The sequence below is a fragment of the Mustelus asterias genome, chromosome 10 (genome assembly GCF_964213995.1).
Source record: "Mustelus asterias chromosome 10, sMusAst1.hap1.1, whole genome shotgun sequence".
Lineage (NCBI taxonomy): Eukaryota > Metazoa > Chordata > Chondrichthyes > Carcharhiniformes > Triakidae > Mustelus > Mustelus asterias.
This window is the reverse complement of record NC_135810.1, coordinates 103,011,091-103,036,121: the sequence shown is the minus strand read 5'-3', so window position 1 is coordinate 103,036,121 and position 25,031 is coordinate 103,011,091.

Sequence of the window (25,031 nt, the reverse complement as noted above, 5' to 3'; positions counted from 1 at the left end):
ACCCGCACATCTTTGCAGAGCTTCAACTCATAACATTGTCAATACTGAACAACTGTCTGTGCGGAGTCTGTGCTCGTTCTCCCCGTGTCTGCGCGGGTTTCTTCCGGGTACTCCGGTTCCCTCCCACAGTCTAAAAGACGTGCTAGTTAGGTGCATTGACTATGCTAAATTCTCCCTCAGTGTACCCGAATGGGCGCCAGACCGTGGAGACTAGGTGAATTTCACAGTAACTTCATTGTACTGTTAATGTAAGCCTTACTTGTGACTAATAAATAAACTTTGAAAACTTAAAATTAACAGACAGATTGATATTTGAGCCATTATTGCATAGCTGACCAACATAATAGACAAAGAACAGAGCAAGATAATATGTTGAAAATATTTTTAAATTTTCTTCTCCTAGAGAGCGAGAGCAGTGCAGTGGGCTGGGAGAATCGTCCCCCTGGTGTGCTCTGGGCAGATACATTTCATGTATGGATCCTGAAAGGATGCAGAACCTTTATTTTCCGATTGAAGTGAGTCCTACTCTCGTTCCAGGTGACCACCAGGGCCATCTAAAGCAACTTCCTTGACAAATCTGGTGCAAACCAGGCACTACCATGTTGAAGGCATGGCTCAATGCTCAATGTCTTTCGGAGGAGCATTTAGCTGACCTGATATCATGCCTGCCTGCCTGCTCAGTTGGGCGGCATGGTGGCACAGTGATTAGCACTGCTGCCTCATAGCACCAGGGGCCCTGGTTCAATTCCGGCCTTGGGTGACTGCCTGGAGTTTGCACATTCTCCCCGTGTCTGCGTGGGTTTCTTCCGGATGCTCCAGTTTCCTCCCACAGTCCAAAAATGTGTGGGTTAGGTTGATTGGCCATGCTAAATTAACCCTGGTGTCAGGTGGATTAGCAGGGTAAATATGAGGGGTTACGGGAATAGGGTCTGGGTGGGATTGTGGTCGATGCAGACACGATGGGCCAAATGGCCTCCTTCTGCACTGTAGGGATTCTATGTCAAGTGTGACTACTATTTGAAGCGCACGGAGCACCCAGTTAGCCCACACCAATTATCTGGTCATTTTCCATTTTTGTGATTTACCTACAGGCTAGGCCAGGCTAGGACTTTATTCCTTGGAATGTAGGACAATGAGGGGTGACCTTAAAATCGCGAGGAGTATAGATAGGATGAACGCACATAGTCTTTTTCCCAGGGAAGAGGAATTGAAAACGAGAGGGACTCTATCATAGGTTTAAGGTGAGAGGGGAAAGATTTAAAAGGGACCTGAGGTGCATCATCTTCATGCAAAGGGTGGTGCGTAAATGGGATGAGCTGCCAGAGAAAGTGGTTGAGGCAGCTACAATAGCAACATTTAAAAATGCATTTGGATAAGTACATGGATGGGAAAGGATTAGAGGGATATGGGCCAAAGGCGGGCAATTGGGACTAGCTGGGAGGGCACCATGGTTGGCATGGACTGATTGGGCCTGTTTCCGTGCTTTATGACTCTAACTACGCACAAATAGGCTACTACATTTGTAATAAAAGTGATCGACCTTCAGGGATGTCCTGATGCGGAGCGGAGGTCCTTTCTAAATACAGGCTATTTCTTACCTCCCTGAAGAAAGGGAGCTGGGTTAATAGGATTATAGCTTCAATGCCTCTTCTCAGTGAAAATCGATCCAACTTTCTTTAAGTGCTCAACTGACCCCAGATCAACAAGCTTCTCTTGGAGTGTGTTTTGCTTCAATGTGGACTTGTGATGAAGCTATTGTGTTCTATAAGACCTTTGTGTGAGAAAGTTCTGCTTGCTCTTTATGCTTATGCTCTGAACTTCATTCCCCCTTATTGCCAATTCAATTGCATATCTTAGGCAGAAAGTTATGAATTCAAGGCAGACTGTAAGGTTTAAATGTACGATATAGAACATTACATCAGTGTGGTATGGATGAAATGCTGAGTGTGAGAGGTATAATATCATAATTTTGGGGATGGGTGTCGGGGGGGGGGGGGGGGGGGGAGACATGTGACTGCCCAGGTGGATAATAAATATTCTATGAAGGATAAAGTTTCTTTATTAATCACAAGTAGGCTTACATTAACACTGTAATGAAGCTACTGTGAAAATCCCCTGGGTTCCATACACCGGCCGGCGCCTGTTTGGGTAGACTGAGGGAGAATTTGGCACGGTCAATGCACCTAACCGGCACATCTTTCCGGACTGTGGGAGGAAACAGGAGCACCCGGAGGAAACCCACGCAGACACGGTGAGAACATGCAGGCTCCACACAGACAGTGACCCAAACCTGGGTCCCTGGCATGTGAGGCAGCAGAGCTAACCACTGTGCTACCATGCCGCCCCGGAGGAAAGTTTCATCGTGTTCATAGCGATGTACATTTGTCTAAAAATGCCACCAAAACAGATTATCTTTTCCATCACATCTGCCCACAAAACAATGGTAACCGATCTTCCAAAGTGATTCATTGTCCATAGAGTCACTCGGCGGTTTCCCCAGGGTGTGAAAGGCATTATATGAATGAAAATATTTCATTTCATTTATAATGGAGAAATAATCTTTTACTAATTAACCTCTTAAACCCTTTAAAAAATCAGAATACCTCGACTAAATTCCCCTTTAACCTTCTCTATGCTAATGAATATATTGCTAGCTTGGCAGTTCTATGGGTCGATTATCAGATCGGACCATAAAAAAATTTCTTATGATCTCTTTGCAAATTTTATGTGGCTTCTAATCTTTTGGCCATTATCCAAATTAAACAGCTTGCTTATTTTAGTTTCTATCCTTCATTATTTTAAAGACCTGTGGCATTGCACTTCTGATTTTAAAAGCTCCTTTTTAGTAAGATATAGCTACATAGTGACTCAAAATACTCTTTGCAATATGAATATAATATGAATATAAATATAAATACGTGTAGCACCAGAAACAACCATAGTATTTCGCAGTCCCAGTGACGAGGGAATCATATACCAGGTTACCAGATATTTAGCCAATTCTCAGATTTGTTTTACAACCAGTTTTCACTCCCTTCCTTGATAGTCATTCATTCATTGCTCTGCAAAAAGTAATGAAAACTTTTTTCACTTCCTCTAAATTTGAGGCTATGTTGAGTACATTCATGCTTGCCCTTTCTAAATCCTTTGTAAACCTTGTTTACCACTATAGGTTCTTTACAGAGCTTTCTCTTTTGCAATGTGTATATTCCTAACTTTTCCAGTCTCTCCTCACAGATTCATAGGATCATAAAATGATTAGCTCACAGAAGGTCATTTGGTTCTTTGTGCCCTTGCCGATTCTCTGCACCTCAGCTGGCTTCCCCGTAGCCATAGAGAGAGATTTGCATTTACGTTGTGCCTTCCATCACGTCAAGACAAGCTCTGCCATCTACTGGGATGTCATAGAGAGTCATACAGCACACAAGCAGGCCCTTGATCCCACCAAATCCCAATCTATACTAATCCCATTTACCAGCACTTGGATCAGAGCCTACTTATGCCTTGGCAATTTAAGTGCGTGTCCAGTTGCTTCTTAAATGTTGCGAGAGTACTTGCCTCCATCACCCTCTCAGCATTCCATATCTAGGTTTAAGTTTATTTATTAGTGTCACAAGTAGGCTTACATTAACACCGCAATGAAGTTACTGTGAAAATCCCCCAGTCGCCACACTCTGTTCGCCTGTTCGGGTACACTGAGGGAGAATTTAGTGTGGCAGATGCACGAAACCAGCGTGTCTTTCGGACTGTGGGAGGAAACTGGAGCACCTGGAGGAAACCCATGGGGAGACGGGGAGAATGTGCAGACTCCGCACAATGACCCAAGCCGGGAATCTAACCCAGGTCCCTAGCACTGTGAGGCAGCAGTGCTCACCACTGTGCCACCGTGCTGCCCACCACCCTCTGAGTGAAAGGAAATTTCCTCAGATCCTCTGTAAACCAATTATTCCTCACCTTAAACCGATACATTCTGGTCTTAGACACCTCCGCCTTGGGGAAAAGATGGTTATGATCTACCCTATCTATGCCTCTCATAATTTTGAATACCTCTATCAGATTCCCCCTCAGCCTCCTCTGCTCCAGGGAAAACAAACACAGCCCATTTGTCACCTAAATCTGCTCTGTGAAATATTGGCCAATCTCTTTGCAGCTTTCACTGCCTTTATTTGAGCTTTTTGTCTATCCCTGTTCTTCAGAAAGCAATCTTTAAGTCAGTAAATAATTATTTTCTCTCAAGTTGGATTTGTCCTTGGCTGTGACCCTTACACAATTTGATACTTCTCTCCCCAACACATGTCACTGGAATAATTAGAAAGGCATATGGTAGGTCAATCATTTATTACAAATTCTCAGACGTGCCGTCTTCAGGTGCATCACTATTAGATCAGAGAATACCTTGAACATGCTGCTATCCTTCAGAAATTGTGTCAGTTGAGTGCTCGACAGATCAATGTAGATAAAACCATAGAGCAACCTTTACATGGCAATGGCCTGCATATAGAGTCATAGAGGTTCACAGCATGGAAACAGGCCCTTAGGCCCAACTTGTCCATGCCGCCCTTTTTTTTTTAAACCCCGAAGCTAATCCCAATTGCCCGCATTTGGTCCATATCCGTCTATACCCATCGTACCCATGTAACTATCTAAATGCTTTTTAAAAGACAAAATTGTACCCGCCTCTACTACTACCTCTGGCAGCTTGTTCCAGACACTCACCACCCTCTGTGTGAAACAATTGCCCTTCTGGACACTTTTGTATCTCTCCCCTCTCACCTTAAACCTATGCCCTCTAGTTTTAGACTCCCCTACCTTTGGGAAAAGATATTGACTATCTAGCTGACCTGTGCCCCTCATTATTTTATAGACCTCTATAAGATCACCCCTCAGCCTCTTACGCTCCAGAGAAAATAATCTATCCAGCCTCTCCTTATAACTCAATCCACCAAGTCCCAGTAGCATCCTAGTAAATATTTTCTGCACTCTTTCTAGTTTAATAATATCCTTTCTACAATAGGGTGACCAGAATTGCACACAGTATTCCAAGTGTGGCCTTACCAATATCTTGTACAACTTCAACAAGACGTTCCAACTCCTGTATTCAATGTTCTGACCGATGAAACCAAGCATGCTGAATGCCTTCTTCACCACTCTGTCCACCTGTGACTCCACTTTCAAGGAGCTATGAACATGTACCCCTAGATTTCTTTGTTCTGTAACTATCCCCAACGCCCTACCATTAACTGAGTAAGTCTTGCTCTGGTTCAATCTACCGAAATGCATCACCTCGCATTTGTCTAAATTAAACTCCATCTGCCATTCATCAGCCCACTGGCCCAATTGATCAAGATCCCGTTGCAATTGGAGGTAACTTTCTTCACTGTCCACTATGCCACCAATCTTGGTATCATCTGCAAATTTACTAACCATGCCTCCTATATTCTCATCCAAATCATTAATATAAGTGGCAAATAACAGTGGACCCAGCACTGATCCCTGAGGCACACCACTGGTCACAGGCCTCCAGTTTGAAAAACAACCCTCTACAACCATCCTCTGGCTTCTGTCAATAAGCCAATTTTGTATCCATTTAGATACCTCATCCTGGATCCCGTGAGATTTAACCTTATGCAACAACCTACCCATGCGGTACCTTGTCAAAGGCCTTGCAAAAGTCCATGTAGACAACATCAACTGCACTGCCCTCATCTACCTTCTTGGTTACCCCTTCAAAAAACTCAATCAAATTTGTGAGACATGATTTTCCACTCACAAAGCCATGCTGACTGTCCCTAATCAGTCCTTGCATCTCTAAATGCCTGTAGATCCTGTCTCTCAAAATACCTTCCAACAATTTACCCACCACAGATGTGAGGCTCACTGGCCTGTAGTTCCCAGGCTTTTCCCTGCAGCCCTTTTTAAACAAAGCCTCAACATTTGCCACTCTCCAATCTTCAGGCACATCACCCTTGACTATCGATGATTCAAGTATCTCGGCTAGGGGCCCCACAATTTCCTCCCTAGCCTCCCACAATGTCCTGGGATACACTTCATCAGGTCCCGGAGATTTATCTACCTTGATGCGCTTTAAGACTTGCAGCACCTCCTTCTCTGTAATATGTACACTTCTCAAGACATCACTATTTATTTCCCCAAGTTCCCTAACATCCATGCTTTTCTCAACAGTAAATACTGATGAGAAATATTCATTTGGGATCTCACCCATCTCTTGTGGATCTGCACATAGATGACTTTGATGATCCTTAAGAGGCCCTATTCTCTCCCTTGTTACTCTTTTGCCCTTTATGTATTTGTAGAAATTCTTTGGATTCTCCTTTGCTTTATCTGCCAAAATAATCTCATGTCCCCTTTTTGCCCTCCTGATTTCTCTCTTAACTCTACTCCTACACCCCCTATATTCTTCAAGGGAAGTGCAAACCCTGCAAAGATTTTCTCTTCAAATGATTCAATTCTCTGTTGAAAGCCACAATTGGATCTTCCTCCCCCACACTGCAGGTGGTGGACTCCACAGATGCAATAATGGGAACTCGCCAAGGCTTCCAAATCCAGGACCACTGTTATATGAATTTTGCCCAGTGAAGCCCACATTCCATAAATGAATAAAAAACAGTCAGGCAGTGCATTGCAGATCCTAACCACTTGTTGCATAAAACAGGGTTTTCCCTCTTGTAGTCTCTGTTTTTTTTGGCACTCATCTTTAACCAGTGTAGTCAGGTTCTCAATCCTTCTCCCTATCTACTCTGTCCCTCATGATTCTGAACACTTTTAAGCCCTTACCAATCCAACCTAGATGACCTTCCTTCCAAATTGTCTCCACGGGAGGTAGTGATGTACTGGTATTGTCACTGCTTTAGTACTTCAGCGACCCAGGGTAAAGCTCTGGAGGCCTGGGTTCGAATCCCACCATGGCAGATAAAAGTCTGGAATTAAAAAGCCATTTTTGTAAAAACCCATCTGTCGTCCTTACCTGGTCTGGCCTACATGTGACTCCAGCCTACAGCAATGTGGTTGACTCTTAAATGCCCTCAGGGATGGGCAATAAATGCTGGCCCAGCCAGCAATGCCCACATCCCATGAACAAATAAAAAAACATTTGAATCCAATTTTTTACTCCCTTCAGAATATGATTATATTCTACAATGCACGATTCCCAATATGAAATGGTCGGTAAGTGACTAGCTGAAAAAAGTTTTTTTAATTAGTGTCACAAGTAGGCTGACATTAACACTGCAATGAAGTTACTGTGAAAATCCCCGAGTTGCCACACTCAGTGTTTGGGTGAATTTAGGGAGAATTGAGGGAGAATTTAGAAATCATAGAAATCATAGAAACCCAACAGTACAGAAAGAGGCCATTTGGCCCATCGAGTCTGCACCTACCACAATCCCACCCAGGCCCTATCCCCGTATCCACCCACTAATCCCTCTAACCTACACATCTCAGGACACTAAGGGGCAATTTTTAGCATGGCCAATCAACCTGACCCGCACATCTTTGGACTGTGGGAGGAAACCGGAGCACCCGGAGGAAACCCACACAGACACGAGGAGAATGTGCAAACTCCACACAGACAGTGACCCAAGCCGGGAATCGAACCCAGGTCCCTGGAGCTGTGAAGCAGCAGTGCTAACCACTGTGCCACCGTGCCGCCCGTATTTAGTATGGCCAATTCACATAAACAGCACATGTTGGAGTGTGGGAGCAAACTGGAGCACCCAGACGAAACCCACGCAGACACAGTGAAAACGTGCAAACTCCACACAGACAGTGACCCAAGCCGGGAATCAAACCTGAGTCCCTGGCGCTGTGAGTGCTAACCACTCTGCCATTGTGTCACCCATTCTACTTACAATGCATTCTACTTGTGATGTTCTGTAACTGGCCACTGGGAGGTGTGTGTGAGACCAGTCCAAGCTGACCTGCTTTTAACAGCAGAAAGAAAATCCACCACTTTTATCAGAATCATATTCTTGTGAGGTGACCTCAAGCTGGTGCTACAAACAGTAAAGAAAGGAATCCCCAGGTGGGACACATTATCCAGAATACTTGACTCTAAAATGCTGCCCTGTTATCTGTTAACGGGGGGAAGCATTTTGTAACCAAATACTTTCAATAATGTGACCCACCTGGAGTCATTTGACTGGTATCCATGTCCATTAATAAGCAATACTCTCACAGCTGCCTTCAGCCAACAGATAAAGGCTTCCAACTTTGCAACCAAAATCAACACAAAAGGACGTACTGGGAGACAGAGGGCGGGAGTTTCCACCCGCACTTGCCCCAAACTGAAAAACAAAATCACCTGAGGTCAACAGACCTTTCCATGGAATGTCCCTCGCCCGCTCTGATTCCCATGGCAGGCAGAATGGGAAAATTCATCCCAAAGACTTTGCTGTTATTTGGCTTGCCAATAAATTGCGTGCACATCTACGTCTCTAGATTGCTACAAGGCAAAGATACATAGGAACATAGAACTAAAGGACAGGAATGTTGGGTTGGAGGAGATGGCTTTTGATTCACTATTTGTCAGTCCCAGCAGATGCTGTAGATCACATGGTGCTGGCTGAAGGAAAGTGGAGAATTCTCCAAGTGTCAATGCTAACATCCTTCCCTCAATCAAAACATGACTTAACAGACCATTCATCTCATTGTATACTTCTGCTGTTTTCAAAATGGCCACTGTGTTTTCTAACATAACAATTAGAGTCTGTCAAAGTTGTATGAAATATTTTGCGATGTTTCTGAGATGCAACATGGGGGGCGATACTCCCAAAAGTGCTGAATTGGTGGGAAAACAGCTCTAGATCACGACTGTTTTATCAGTGCAGATTCAGACCTGAATCTCCGCATTTTGTGCACCGCAGGAGTCACATTAAATCAGATCGTGAATCTCATTAAAAACCCACGGGAGCAGGGCCTATTCGCAGCGGAGTTTGACACTTCTGGAACTCTGCGCATGCGCAGTAGTCCCGATCCGTCAATCTCCCCGATCGCTGGCCAGCCCGGGACCCCCACAGTTCTGCCCCTCCAGTACCCACCCCCACAGTCTGATTGCGGCCCCCACGACAATTCCCAGGCCAGCCATGACCCCCCCCCATTCCCCATCCCGGAGCGCCCCGATGTCCAGGCCACCCCCCCCCCCCCCCCCAGCAGTGGCGATCCCCCACTACTTCACCCTGGCAGACTCCCCCCGCTGACCCCTCCTGGGTGTCAGACCCCCTGGGAGGCAGGCCACTCCCCAGCAGACCACCACCCCACCCCCCCCCCACCCCCGCCAGTCTGCCCCGATCGCTGGCCTCCCTCCAGCCCAGATCGATCACCATGCAGAGTGGCAGCGGGACCCTCCACCCCCATTGATTCTCTCTCACAATAGGCCCCGCCCCCTGGCACTGCCTGATGCCCGATGGGCAGTGCCAAGGTGCCCCCTGGGCATGGGCACTTTGCCCCGTGGGCAGTGCCGGGGAGCACAGACCCAGGGGCACCACCGCCCTGCCGCCCGACCCTCTGGGGGTACCCCGATTGCCCCCCCCTTCATTCCGGCAGGGTCTCCCGCTCGTTCCCTGAACATGGGGAGCTACTCTAAACCCCGCTGGAATGAAGTACTCCTGGCGGGGTGGGAGATTCAATCGGGCCCGGCAAGTTCCCGATAATCACATGCAAAACATATTTAAACTACATTAAAAAAAGATTCAAATGATTTACTATCTTCCAGCCGGTTTCCAGCATGGTCTGGACTCCGACTATTCTCTGACTCTGGGAGATGCGCATGCGTTCCCAGCGCAGGCGTAAATCCTGGCAAAAGGCCAACGATGCGATTCTCCCGACCGGGCCCGCCTGAAAAGTTGTGGGTCGCGATGGGAGAATCGGGCCCAAGTTTTCCATCTTCATCATCAACTGAAGAGAAGTTAAAGCATAGTGTTTGAATTATGTCTTCTCTTGAGAGTGGTTAGGTTTGGGAGTTGGTGGGATTGTCCTATGAGGAGAGATTGGTTCGACTGGGCCTGTATTCACTGGAATTTAGAAAGATGAGAGGAGATCTGATTGAAACGTATAAAATTCTAACAGGGCTAGACAGACGAGATGCAGGGAGGATGTTTTCCCTGGTTGGGGAATCTAGAACCAGGGGACACAGTCTCAAAGTCTCAAGATGCGGGGTAGACCATTTATGACTGAGATGAGGAAAACTTTCTTCACTCAAAGGATGGTGAAGCTGTGGAATTCTCCATCACAGAAGGCAGTGGAGGCCAAGTCACTGAATGTATTCAAGAAAGAGATAGATTTTTTTCAGATTTTAATGGCATCAAGAGGTATGGAGAAAAGCAAGAATATGGCAATGAGAGAGAGGATCAGCCTTGGTTATATTGAATGCTGGAAGAGGCTCGAAGGGCTGAATGGCCTCCTAGTTTCGATGGACGGGATTTTCCAGCCACGCTCGCCCCAAAACCAGAAAATCCCACCCAAGGTCAACAGACATTTGCATTGGGATATTTCTGAGTACATTCTTTCAATGGAATGTATTGAAAATTTGACCTTTCATCTCCCAATAGACTGGCTAGAATTTAGAATCCCCATTTGGCCCATTGATTCTGCACCGACTATCCCATGACCACGCCCACCCTATCCCCGTAATCCCACGAATTTACCATGACTAATCCATATTTGACGTTTCTAACAGAATGAGATGAAAGGGATTTTGCTCAGTGTAATATGTGGTAAATCTAATCAAGAACAATCTCTGCATTCTATGGGTTCATTTTTAAATGCCTTTTTCATATACATTCTCTGAATGAGTGTTGCTGCATCGAGTTTTGAAAGAGTAATGGTAGTTCTTTGTCCAGCAAAAACTCCACACCAAAGCAGAACTATCTAAAAATGGTAGAGATTGTTTGCTGGAAATATAACACTGACTTAAATTGACGTTGATTTATCTAGCATTTGATGGGTTGCTACTCTATTTTAGAACAAGCTGTGCTCTGTAGGGTGCTACTGAATAACTTTCTCCAGCGAGTCGTACAGGTCATCTGGTCAGTTAGGTTTCATTTTGACACCAGAAAAAAACTCTAACTGGCCTTGAACTCACATAACAGAGTTTGAAAAGCAGACATACTGCATTGTGAGCTCACCTACTGTATTTGTGTAACTGATTCGACTTCCTTATCAAGGAGAACTTTTGATCTAAACTTTCAAGCTGATGCCCGATTGACTCAAACTGGATCAATTGGACTTTGGTCCTGTTTGTACTCACAATCAAGAATAATCTAACTTAAAATATGGGGCGGGATTCTCCAGTTGCACCCGCCTGAATACCGGAGATTCCCGCCCCACTTCAATGGACTTTTACATGGTCCACCCCCCTCCCGCCCACTAGAATTCCAGTGGCGGACGGGATGGGAGAGTTCCGGCCATGGTCTTCTGAGAGGGGGAGCATTCAAAGAAACACCCATCTCCCTTTTCAATGGCAAAACTCACTCTGAAACAAAATGCAGATCAACAGTCATAGAACCATAGAATCATCGAATCCCTACAGCGCAGTAGGCAGCATGGTGGCACAGTGGTTAGCAGCGCTGCCTCACAGCACCAGGGGCCCGGGTTCAATTCCTGGCTTGGGTCACTGTCTGCATGGAGTTTGCACATTTTCCTCGTGTCAGCGTGGGTTTCCTCCGGGTGCTCTGGATTCCTCCCACAGTCCAAAGATGTGCGGGTTAGGTGAATTGGTCATGCTAAATTGCCCTTTAGTGTCTGGGGAACTAGCTAGGGTAAATGCATGGGGCTATGGGGATAGTGTCTGAGTGGGATTGAGGTTGGTGCAGACTCGATGGGCCGAAAAGCCTTCCTTCTGCACTCTAGGATTCTATGAGAAAGAGGCCATTTGGCCCATTGAGTCTCCACCAATCACAATCCCACCCAGGCCCTATCCCCATAACCCCACTTATTTACACTACTAACTGCCTGACACTAAGGGGCAATTTAGCATGGCCAACCAACCTAACCCATACATCTTTGGACTGTGGGAGGAAACCGGAACACCCGAAGGAAACCCACGCAGACACGGGGAGAATGTGCAAACTCCACACAGACAGTTGCCCAAGCCAGGAATCGAACCCAGGCCCCTGGCTCTGTGAGGCAGCAGTGCTGCATTAGTGGGAGCATTAATACTTTTTGAAGCTTAGAATGTCAGAATTCAAGATGCAGATTAATTCAAGGGACACTGTTAACAAGTTTATTTCACACATCTCTAGCTTTGATTAAATTCTGCCAACTGCTGTCACATAGCAAGGTATTTTTGCTACAGTGCTGCGCCAGGCTGTATCAATATGAAGTACTGAACATATGAACAAGGAGGCTATTCAGCCTAGCGTGATGTGGACTATTTTTTTGAATTCATTCGTGGGACATGGGCGTCGCTGGCTGGCCAGCATTTATTGCCCATCCCTAGTTGCCCTTGTTCAGGGCAGTTGAGAGTCAACCACATTGCTGCGGCTCTGGAGTCACATGTAGGTCAGACCAGGTAAGGACAGCAGATTTCCTTCCCGAAAGGACATTAGTGAACCAGATGAGTTCTTCTGATAATCGACAATGGTTTTATGGTCATCAGTAGATACTTAATTCCAGATTTTTTAAAAATTGAATTCAAATTGCACCATCTGTCGTGGTGGGATTTGAACCAGGGTACCCAGAACATTAGCTGAGTTTCTGGATTAATATTCTAGCGATAACACCACTAGGCCATCACCTCCCTGATATTTAAAATTGACATTTTGCATCAATATGAAAGCTGTTGGATTCATTCATTTGTTTGAATAGCCGAGGGGACAGCACTGATACAATTTTTTAAATGGTTTTCTCTTATTGAACAGAAATTATAATTGACATGACAAAAGCAAAAAGGAAAAGAAAACTTGGAGACTGGCTTCTAAGCAAGCCAGTCCCTGTATTGAGCTTGAAAGCACTGAAAAAAAAACACACACTAAAATCCAAACCATATAGAACATAGAACATTGCAGCGCAGTACAGGCCCTTCGGCCCTCAATGTTGCGCCGACCAGTGGCACCAATCTAAAGCCCCTCTAATCTACACTATTCCAATATCATCCATATGTTTATCCGATAACCATTTGAATGCTCTTAATGTTGATGAGTCCACTACAGCTGCAGGCAGGGCATTCCACGCCCTTACTACTCTCTGAGTAAAGAACCTACCTCTAACATCTGTCCTATATCTCTCACCCCTCAATTTAAAGCTATGTCCCCTCATGCTAGCCATCACCATCCGAGGAAAAAGGCTCTCACTATCCACCCTATCTAATCCTCTGATCATCTTGTATGCCTCTATTAAGTCACCTCTTAACCTTCTTCTCTCTAACGAAAACAGCCTCAAGCCCCTCAGCCTTTCCTCATACGATCTTCCCACCATACCAGGCAACATGCTGGTAAATCTCCTCTGCACCCTTTCCAACACTTCCACATCTTTCCTATAATATGGTGACCAGAACTGTACGCAATACTCCAAATGCGGCTGCACCAGAGTTTTGTACAGTTGCTCCGAAACTCAATCCCTCTACCAATAAAAGCTAACACACCGTATGCCTTAACAACCCTATCAACCTGGGTGCCAACTTTCAGGGATCTATGCACATGGACACCCAGATCCCTCTGTTCATCCATACTACCAAGTATCTTACCATTAGCCCAGTACTCTGTATTCCTGTTACTCCTTCCAAAGTGAATCACCTCACACTTTTCCGCATTAAACTCCATTTGCCACCTCTCAGCCCAGCTCTGCAGCTTATCTATGTCCCTCTGTAACCTGCCACTTCCCTCCGCACTGTCTACAACTCCACCGACTTTAGTGTCATCCACAAATTTACTAATCCATCCTTCCACGCCCTCATCCAGGTCATTAATAAAAATGACAAACAGCAGTGGCCCCAAAACAGATCCTTGCGGTACACCACTAGTAACTGAACTCCAGGATGAATATTTCCCATCAACCACCACCCTCTGTTTTCTTACAGCTAGCCAATTCCTGATCCAAACCACTAAATCACCCTCAATTCCATGTGTCCGTATTTTCTGCAAAAGCTTACCATGGGGAACCTTATCAAACGCTTTACCCTCATCCACCTCTTTGGTCACCTTCTCAAAGAACTCAATAAGGTTTGTGAGGCACGACCCACCCTTCACAAAACCGTGCTGACTATCCCTAATCAAATTATTCCTTTCTAGGTGATTATACATCCTATCTCTTATAATCCTTTCCAATACTTTGCCCACAACAGAAGTAAGGCTCACCGGTCTATAATTATATACCGGTCTATAATTCATTTAGTGCCTCTCCTATCTCTTCAGACTCCACGCACAACTTCCCACTACTGTCCTTGACTGGCCCTAATCTTACCCGAATCATTCTTTTACTCCTGACATACCTATAGAAAGCTTTAGGGTTTTCCTTGATCCTACCTGCCAAAGACTTCTCATGTCCCCTCCTGGCTCTTCTTAACTCTTTCTTTAGGTCCTTCCTGGCTAACTTGTAACTCTCAAGTGCCCTAACTGAGCCTTCACATCTCATATTTCAACCATTATCTCGTTATTGGAAATGTTTTTTTGCAGTCTACCTCTGACTTAGAAAAACAATTCTTGCAGCTGCTGTCATGCTGTTGCTTGCCTGAATTGTGTACCTTTCAGGAATGCAGTCAATTTTTAGCTAACCTTTAGCCTTCTGATTCTACATGTTGTCAAGTCAGAGTTAGTTGCATCGGCAGAAATGTCTTAAAATGAAGTCTTTGCATAGACTGAAGCAAAAGGGCTAAGCACACATAGGATCTTTCAAAGGCTGAGAACTTTTTGCCAATCTTTATCTGTAGCTAAGGGACAAGTGTACTCTCAGTTAACATTATAATTAAACCATTGATTAGTTGCCGGTGGGTGGCTACAGAGGGCAGCAATCTGCTTTCTCCGTCCCAAACATGATATTGGACAACCTGAGGCCTCGCCATTCAGGTAGATGAATTCTGCACTGTGTCTTCCCAAACTGCCCATGTTTCCAGGACCGTGCTCTCATTTAGCCTTTCATATAATTTGAGTGATTTTGTACAACATGAGCCAAAGCTGTTTTGCTTTGACATAAAATGTGCAGCATAATTAGTCTATTAATGTGAAAGCATCATTTTCTTTGGTTTCTTGTGTTCTTACTAAAGTTCATGAATTAACTCACAATAAGACGAAAATAGCAAACAAAAATAGTGAACCGTGCTATGTGACAGCAGTTGGCAGAATTTAATCAAAGCTAGCGATGAGTGAAATAAACTTGTTAACAGTGTCCCTTGAATTAACATCAGATATTAATCTGCATCTTGAATTCTGACATTCTAAACTTTGAAAAGTCTTAATGCTACCACTTTCTATGCTGAAAATATTGTTTGGAAATGTCTTAGAATCATAGAATCCGACAGTGCAGAAGGAGGCCATTCAGCCCATCGAGTCCACACCGACCACAATCCCACCCAGACCCATCCCCACCACCCAACACATTCAGTCCCCCTGACACTATGGGGCAATTTAGCACGGCCAATTCACAACCCACACATCTTTGGACTGAGGGAGGAAACTGGAGCACCTGAAGGAAACCCACGCAGACATGGGGAGAACGTGCAAACTCTACACAGACAGTGACCCAAACCGGGGATCAAACCCAGGTCCCTGGCATTGTGAGGTAGTAGTGCTAACCACTGTGCCACCATGCCGTCCATGCTTTGAGGTTTACACTATCACAGCAATAAGTATCATCCAGTCTCCAAGAGCGAGAACTAATGGCCTGTGCGACTGGAGTGTTTGGTGCTATTTCCAAAAATCTATTAGCATTTCAGTGCTTTCAAATATCATCATAAGATTTATGTGTCTTCATTTTTATAGATTAAAAGCTTGAAATAGAAAATTAATCAATTCAAAATTATCAGTGGCTTCTTTTCCCATCCAGGGATATTATCTTTGGAGTTCTCCCATGATTTTGCCTTAACCTTCTCCTCATTCCTGTCTCTCTTTTGTTCCCTTGGTAACATCAAACACCGACACAGCTCTCCTGACCTCTGTGCTGTCAGACAATTTAAAAAAAACCTTTCTCAGGCTGTGAAATGCTGGCATGACCGGCATTTGTTCCCCATCCCTAACTGCCCTTGAGAAGGTGGTGGTGAGGTACCTTCTTGAACCACTGCCGTCCATGTGGTGTAAGTACACCCGCACTGCTGTTAGGGAGGGAGTTCCAGGATTTTTACCCAGCCACAGTGAAAGCATGGCGATATAATTCCAAGTCAGGATGGTGTGTGGCTTGGAGTCACAGAGGTCTACAGCATGGAAACAGGCTGTTTGGCTCAACTTGTCCATGCCACCCAGTTTTTACCACTAAGCTAGTTCCAATTGCCCGCATTTGGCCGATATCCCTCTATATGCATTCATAGAATCCTACAGTGCAGAAGGAGGCCATTCGGCCCATTGAGTCTGCACCGACCACAATCCCACCCAGGCCCTATCCCCACAACTCCATGCACTTACCCTAGCTAGTCCCCTTGACACTAAGGGGCAATTTAGCATGGCCAATCCTCCTAACCCTCATATTTTACCCATGTAACTGTCTAAATGCTTTTTAAAAGACAAAATTGTACCTGCCTCTACTGTTGCCTCTGGCAGCTCATTCCAGACATTTACCACCCTCTGTGTGAAAAAATTGCTCCTCTGGATCCTTTTGTATCTCTCCCCTCTCACCTTAAACCTATGCCCTCTAGTTTTAGACTCCCCTACCTTTGGGAGAAGATATTGACTATCGAGCTGATCTATGCCACTCATTGTTTTATAGACCTCTATAAAATCACCCCTAAGCCTCCTACACTGCAGGGAAAAAAGTCCCAGTCTTTCCAGCCTCTCCTTATAACTCAAACCATCAAGTCATAGTAAATCTTTTCTGCACTCTTTTCGGGGAAATTACAGGTGGTGGTTTTCTCATTCATTGTAGATCTTGAACTTCTAGTTGGTAGAGCTTATGAGCTTGGAAGATGCTGTCGAATGAGCGTTGGTGAGTTGCTACAGTGCATCTTGTAGTGGTATACAGTGCTGCCACAATGCTTCAGTGGTGGAAGGTGTAATTATTTAAGGTGAAGAATCTGGTGCTGATCAAGTGGGCTGCTTTGTCCTGGATGGTGTCAAGCTTCTTAAGTGTTATTGGAGCTGCACCCATCCAGGCAAGTGGAGAGTATTCCATTACACAGCTGACTTGTGCTTTGTAGATGGTGGACAGGCTTCATAGAATCATAGAATCCCTACAGTGCAGAAGGAGGCCATTCGGCCCATCGAGTCTGCACCGACCACAATCCCACCCAGGCCCTACCCCCACATATTTTACCCGCTAATCCCTCTAACCTACGCATCTCAGGAGTCTAAGGGGCAATTTTTTTTTTAAACCTGGTCAATCAACCTAACCCGCATATCTTTTGGACTGTGGGAGGAAACCGGAGCACCCGGAGGAAACCCACGCAGACACGAGGAGAATGTGCAAACTCCACACAGACAGTGACCCGAGCCGGGAATCGAACCCGGGACCCAGGAGCTGTGAAGCAGCAGTGCTAACCACTGCGCTACCGTGCCGCCCTCAGGGAGCCCTCTCAGGGAGATGAGTTATTCGTCACAGAATTCTCAGCCTCTGACCTCATGTTCAACTTGGAGCTCTAACCTCTTTCAACTAACCAGTGGGAAAACTGAAATCAATGCCTCTGCTGTAAACTCTGCTCCATCAAAACTGACACTTCAACATTCACTGGCCGCTGTCACAGGCTAACCACATTCACAACCTCATTGGCCTGTTCCATCCTCAGGACAAGCTTCTGAATCCATCTCCTCTCAACCACCAGTAACTTCACTCAAATCTGCTATGTTCTCGGTACATCTGCTGCTGGAGTCCTGCCACAAGACTATCACCACCAGACTTGATTACTCCAACATTCTCACTCATTGATATCCCTTCCTCCACCCTCCACCAAAGTCCAACTTCAATAAAACTTTACTTCTCATTCCCTATCCTGCATCCTCGACTTTTATCTCTGCCCTCACTGACCTCTTCTGTACATTCATTTTTCTTTTGACATTGATTTAAATTGATTTAATAAAATTAATTTAATCTTTGCACTTTCATGCCTGGTTGCCGACACTTTCTCACAATCATCTTTAGAATTGTGAGGTTTTTAAGATAATGTTTTGCGGCCGTGGGCAGGATCTTCCGACCACGTTCATCCCAAGGCCGGAATATCCCGCCCAAGGTCAATGGACCTTTGTATGGTCCATATCCTGCCCGCTACGATTCCTGTGGCAAAATTTCACCCTGTATCTTAGAATTTAGGGTTAACGAAGGGGTCATCTGACCTGTTCTGATGTGTGTCTGACTGTAAGTCTAGGTTGTCTGATTGCTAGAGATCAAAGGAAGACTTAGGTCGTCTTACTGAGAAAAAGTGCAAAGTATTTATGCCTGGAGACAACGGCAGCAAGGTTTACAAGGTGTAATCTCTTGAGTCTCCCACAGTTCCAGAAAGGTGTTGTAGGTATCAGGTTGTAAACAATTGAGGTATAAATTATCCATTGACTTCTAAGTTGAAAGGGAGTTGAAGTCAGGAACAGCTAATCAGCATCTCTACCTGGATGCAAGGTCAATGTATTTCTTGTTGCCATGGGGAAGAGGCCAGAGGAAGCCATTTTTGAGATCAGCCTCCCTACGAATCAATGAACATCACAGTCAGACAACAGTTCTGTGCGGTTAGCAGAGACTAAAGGCTGCTTAACTTTGTGAGTTACCACAGTCAGGTGAAGGAGAGAGATGGCCTCTAGTTGAAGAGATGCATCCTGCAGCCCTCTATTAATTCTGGGAGATTTGTTCTGGCATGGCTGGGGGAAGAAGAATTATTGAGACAGGTTTTACTGCTCATGGTGGATTTAAGAAGATCTGCAAAACTGAGGAAAGTGTCTGGAGACAGATGCTCAAATTTACTACTCAGCAAAACGGGGATGCGGAAACCCATTGGAGCTTGGTATCAGTTGTGGACTGTTTGCTAACAGGATTGAAATTCTGTGGAGAGTGCAATGTGTTCAACAAATAGCAGGGAATGATCCTTTCTATAATTTAAAGTGTAAGCTGTCCACAAAAAGAAAATGATGGGCACCATCTTACCTGCCGTTTACACCACGCTCTAACTGCAGCGAAGTCGGAGAATTTGGCGCCCGGCCAAATCTCCGTTCACTGCGACGGGATGCGAAAATCCTGCCGGCGTGAACGGTAGTAAGATTCTGGCCGATGTCATAGAATCATAGAATCCCCTACTGTGCAAAAGGGGGCCATTCAGCCCATCGAGTCTGCATCGACCACAATCCCACCCAGCCCCTATCCCCACATATTCACACTGCTAGTTCCCCTGACACTCGGGCAATTTAGCGTGGCCAGTCAACCTAATCTGCACATCTTTGGACTGTGGGAGGAAACCGGAGCACCCGGAGGAAACTCTGCACAGACAGTGACCCAAGCCGGGAATCAAACCCAGGTTCCTGGCACTGTGAGACAGCAGTGCTAACTACTGTGCCACCGTGCCGCCCAATGTCTAGGCAATAATGCTTAAAGTCATTTAAAATGTGATACCGTGACATGTCATTCTTTCAGCTATTAACTGGAGGTTCTAATTTCTTCTCAAACGCTATTGGTCTCCACGGAGAGTGTAACAACAATTATCCACAGGTTGAATGGTGGGTACATCAGGTTTGGGATCTTGGGCTTTCGGGCAATACTTCCTCAGTTGGCAGTAACATTCAGGATTAACAATGTAATGGGCCTCATAGTAGGAGGTGCCGTCATGGAATTTTTTTTTGGCTTGATTTCTTATCTGAAGCAACTGAACAACTTACATTTGGCGCTGTTTCAGAGTTGCATTAATGCAGATTTTAATCTCTCCTCCTCTCCATGATGAGATTGCTTCCAAGGTGCCAATGCGTCATAAAAGATCTTCCTCGGGATTCGTTTGTAAGACATTTACACCATGTGACCTGACCATTGCAGTCGTGTCTTCATGATCCATGCTTGGCACGACAGCTTCTTAAAAAATAAATTGGTGCCTGGGATCTTGTCTTGCCATCTGATCTTCATTAGTCATCCCAGCTTGGATGACATTGATTCAGTTTCTTAATGTGCTGCGCATATGTTGTTCAATTTTCACAGGCATCAAGCAGGGCTGTCAGAAGCCTTGTAAATCTGAGCTTGACCTGCCAGCTGATGCCTCACTCGGCTCAGAAAAGTACTCATGAAGTTTGCCAAAAGCTTAGCCGCTTTTGCTGATCCGGTCGATGTAATCAATATAAACCTCTGTAGACAGGGGGCTGGCTGCGTAGGTGAATCTAATTACAACCCGAAGTGTGCGATTACTGATAGTGACGATTGGTAGAGTGTAATCCTTGCCTGGGACGAGCTGGAAGAGTCCTACCACCTTTTCTATGGCTAATCACCATGCACTGTGCAAGTAAGGTGATTTCTGATTGTTTGCCTATCATTCTGGGAGTGGGCCACATGGTCATGGGTTTACAGTTAAGTCCTTTCAGCACTTTTGCTTTAGCTTGTAGTCTTCGAAGATGAAAGCGATTCACATCAGTTCTGGACCTGATCTCCACTCGACTTTCGAGCTTATTGAAAGCCACAAGAAGCAAACAAAGTGCTGAAGAGTGATGGTCAAAGATATTTTGCTGCCTGTCACCTTGGAGCAGATGGAATTGTCCCCATCTTCCATTGCTCAATCCATCGTCAAATTATTTGACCATTTCAATGTATCCTATACTTGGCGAGGATTTTTCTGGCACCTTTCCAACTGAGAGTTTCAATTCCCTCTTGTTACATCTACATTCGTTATCACATCAGTTGTGTTTCTCCACCTGACTGAATCCACATGGATAGATAGAATTTTACAACAAAGCACTGAAGAAGGCAATTGAGTGTAGCTCTAGTAAGGATCCTTCCTGAAATGACAAGATTCCCTGTGATTATCACAGATTAAATCGTATCCCTTCTTCCTGATGAGGTGGACAGGAAGTGCAACTCATAGAATCATAGAATCCGTACAGTGCAGATGGAGGCCATTCGGCCCATCAAGTCTGCACTGACAACAATCCCACCCAGGCTCTGTTCCTGTAACCCCACACATTTACCCTGCTAATCCCCCTGACACTAGGGGCAATTTACCTTGGCCAATCAACCTAACCCACACATCTTTGGACTCCTGGGAGAACGTCTCTGAACACTACAGAGAATAAAATTATTGATTAAGGCGGCTGACCAAATACTCATCGTTCACTAACCTACAATGCCTCATAGTCTTGAAGAGTATTTGAAAATAAGGTATTTTATGAAGAATTAAGAGAAGGTTACAGCACAGAAACAAGCCATTCAACCCAAAGTCAGTGTTACTGCTCCACATGAATGTCCTTCCACCTGTCATCACTCTGTCAACTATTCTTTTCTCCCATATGTTTTGAGCTAGCGTCTCTGAAATGAATCCTTGTTCATCACCCCCACCATTGTCTAGATATGCTTTTTGATGTACATCCAAGTCTTTTTTAAGGAACTTAGGTTTGGTAAATGTAAACAACATAATTAAACAAAAACATTAAAACCTTCTGGTCTAGTGTGTGCTTGGAGTACAGGCACACATTTTCTATTGACATAAGAAATCTGGGAAATGGGCTTTAAAACAAGTCATCCAGTTACCTTAAAGGAAATTCAGTTGTTGTGAGCTGAAGTTCCTGTCCAACAATAGATATTTGGAAATTGACAAAGCAATTGTTCCAAAAAGCGAATAGATGTATATACACTTGCTAATGAGATGCATTTTTGATCCAAAATGTGTAGCCCTCGATGTAAAAACCGTAACTTCTTACTACGTACGCTTCCGAAGAGTTTAAACACAATTACATTAGACACAGGATTCGATGCCTACCCTGCAGGAGATAGAGTCATAGCGGTTTACAGCATGGAAACAGGCCCTTTGGCCCAACTTGTCCATGTTGTCCAGTTTTTACCACTAAGCTGGTCCCAATTGTTCGCATTTGGCCCATATCCCTCTACACGCATCTTACCCATGTAACTGTCTAAATGCTTTTTAAAAGACAAAATTATACCCGCCTCTACTACTGCCTCTGGCAGCACATTCCAAACACTCACCATCTTCTGAGTAAAAACAATTGCCCCTCTGGACTCTTTTGTATCTCTCCCTTCTAGTTTTAGAAGGCATCTTTTACCTTTGGGAAAAGATGTTGACTATCTACCTTAACTATGCCCCTACGACAATGTCTAAGGCATATGGTGGGTCTTGGCGGATCTGATGAGGCTCAGTGAGCTGTGGATATACCCGTTTGCAGCCTCAATCTGGCCTAACGCAATTTCAAATCACAGGCAGTAAGGCCACTCTCCAGTAAGGAGCAGGTGTAGGCCATTCAGCCCCTCGAGCCTGCTCTGTCATTTAATAAGATTATGGCGGATCTGATTGTAACCTTAAATCTGCATCCTGCCGACCACCGATAACCTATCATCCCCTTGCTACCCAACAATCTATCCACCTCTACCTTAAAAAGACTCAAAGACTCCGCTCCCACCGTCTTTTCTGGTAGAGTTCCAAATATTCACGACCTTCTGAGATAAAAATATTTTGCCTCACCTCCGTTTTAATTGGATGTCGCCTTATTTTTAAACAATGATCTCTAATTGTAGGTTCTCCAACAAGAGGAATCACCCTCTCCACATCCAAGCTGCCAACACCCCCAGGATCTTATATGTTTCGATCAAGTCGCCTCTTACTCTTCTAAACTCTGGTTGATACAACCTAGCCTGTCCAACTTTTCCTCATAACACCACACACCCATTCCAGGTTTTAGTCCGGTAAACCTCTCTGAACTGCTTCTTATGTATCCTTCCTTAAATAAGGTGACCACAAATCAGTGGGATCCTCTTTATGATGATTAGATTTCAAATGGCATAATAATGCCTAATGTACCATTTTATTGAGGTCTGAGTGGGAAGCCAGAAGAGAGCCAGCAAAGTTGGGGAATTTCACTAGAGGAATTTCATAGTAACTTCATTGCGCTGTTAACGTAAGTCTTACTTGTGACTAATACATTTTTTTAAAGTAGGCACTTGGTGTGGTATCTTTGCAGGACTGCTACTTACAAACAAAGTTCTAATATCTGACTGAAACTAGTTTATTCCTGTTAGTTTATATACATACATATACAAATGGTCACAAAAGGCTGCTATTTCATTCATCCCTCCTGAATGAAAAAGCTACACAACATTCAAAATTCCATACAACTTATATTATTTTCCAGCTCTGACAACGGGTCATCTAGATTCGAAATGTTGGCTCTTTTCTCTCTCCACAGATGCTGTCAGACCTGCTGAGATTTTCCAGCATTTTTCTGTTTTTGTTATATTATTTTATTATTTTTCATTTATTTACAAATCTAACTTAACCACTGGTTTCCTAATCCCAAGAGGGTATCTTCTTTCTTGACCCAAGCTTTCTGAACTTGACCACCTGGGCTTGAGTCTGAGGAGACTCCAACACGGATTGAGTTTTCCCTTGACCTACAGATTCTCTTCTATTCTATTCTACAGATGAAATGTCCATTTCAGTGTATTTCTGCCTGACACTAACTTGGATCTGAACTACGTTTAGATGCAATTTTGTGTTGGAGTAACCCAACTTTAGAATCATAGAATCTCTATAGCGCAGAAGGCCATTCGGCCCATCGAACCTGCACCAACAAACCACCCAGGCTCTATTCCCGTAACCCCACGTATTTACCCTGATGATCCCTTTGACACGAAGGGGCAATTTAGCTTGGCCAAGCAACCTAACCTGTACATCATTGGACTGTGGGAGGAAACCAGAGCACCCGGAGGAAACCCACACGGACACGGGGAGAACGTGCAAACTCCACACAGACAGTCACCCGTGGTCGGAATTGAACCTAGTTCCCTGATGCTGTGAGGCAGCAGTGCCAACCACTGTGCCACCCTCAATTCATCAGGCCATTCGATTTTCCCTAACTTCCTTTTACTCTGTGAACCTTTGAGAGTAAAACATGATTCTATTTGTAGAAACCTGACCTTTCCAATATCAAACATTTTGACCAAATATGTGTGAGGCCCATAGATTTTAGAAATATAGAAACATAGAAAATTACAGCACAAAACAGGCCCTTCGGTCCCACAAGTTGTGCCGAACATATCCCTACCTTTTAGGCTTATCTATAACCCTCCATCCTATTAAGTCCCATGTACTCATCCAGGAGTCTCTTAAAAGACCCTATTGAGTTTGCCTCCACCACCACTGACGGCAGCCGATTCCACTCGCCCACCACCCTCTGTGTGAAAAACGTCCCCCGAACATTTCCCCTGTACCTACCCCCCAACATCTTAAACCTGTGTCCTCTCGTAGCAGCCATTTCCACCCTGGGAAAAAGCCTCTGAGAGTCCACCCGATCTATGCCTCTCAACATCTTATATACCTCTATTAGGTATATTCATGACTTTTCCCGGGAGTTGCTTCAACCATTTAAGATAATGCTCTTCTACCTTAACCTGGTTCAAGTTCAGACCTCTTTCTCTCATTCTGAGAGGAGGCGATGGCCTAATGGTATTATCGCTAGACTATTAATCCAGAAGCTCAGCTAATGTTTTGGGGACCTGGGTTCGAATCCTGCCATGGTGGAATTTGAATTCCATAAAATATATCTGGAATTAAGAATCTACTGATGACCATGAAACCATTGTTGGAAAAACCCATCTGGTTCACTAATCTCCTTTAGGGAAGGAAATCTGCCATCCTTACCTGGTCTGGCCTACATGTGACTCCAAAACCACAGCAATATGGTTGACTCTCTGGCCTCCAAGGGCAACTGGGGATGGGCAGCAATAAATGCTGTCCAGCCAATGACGCCCATGTCCCA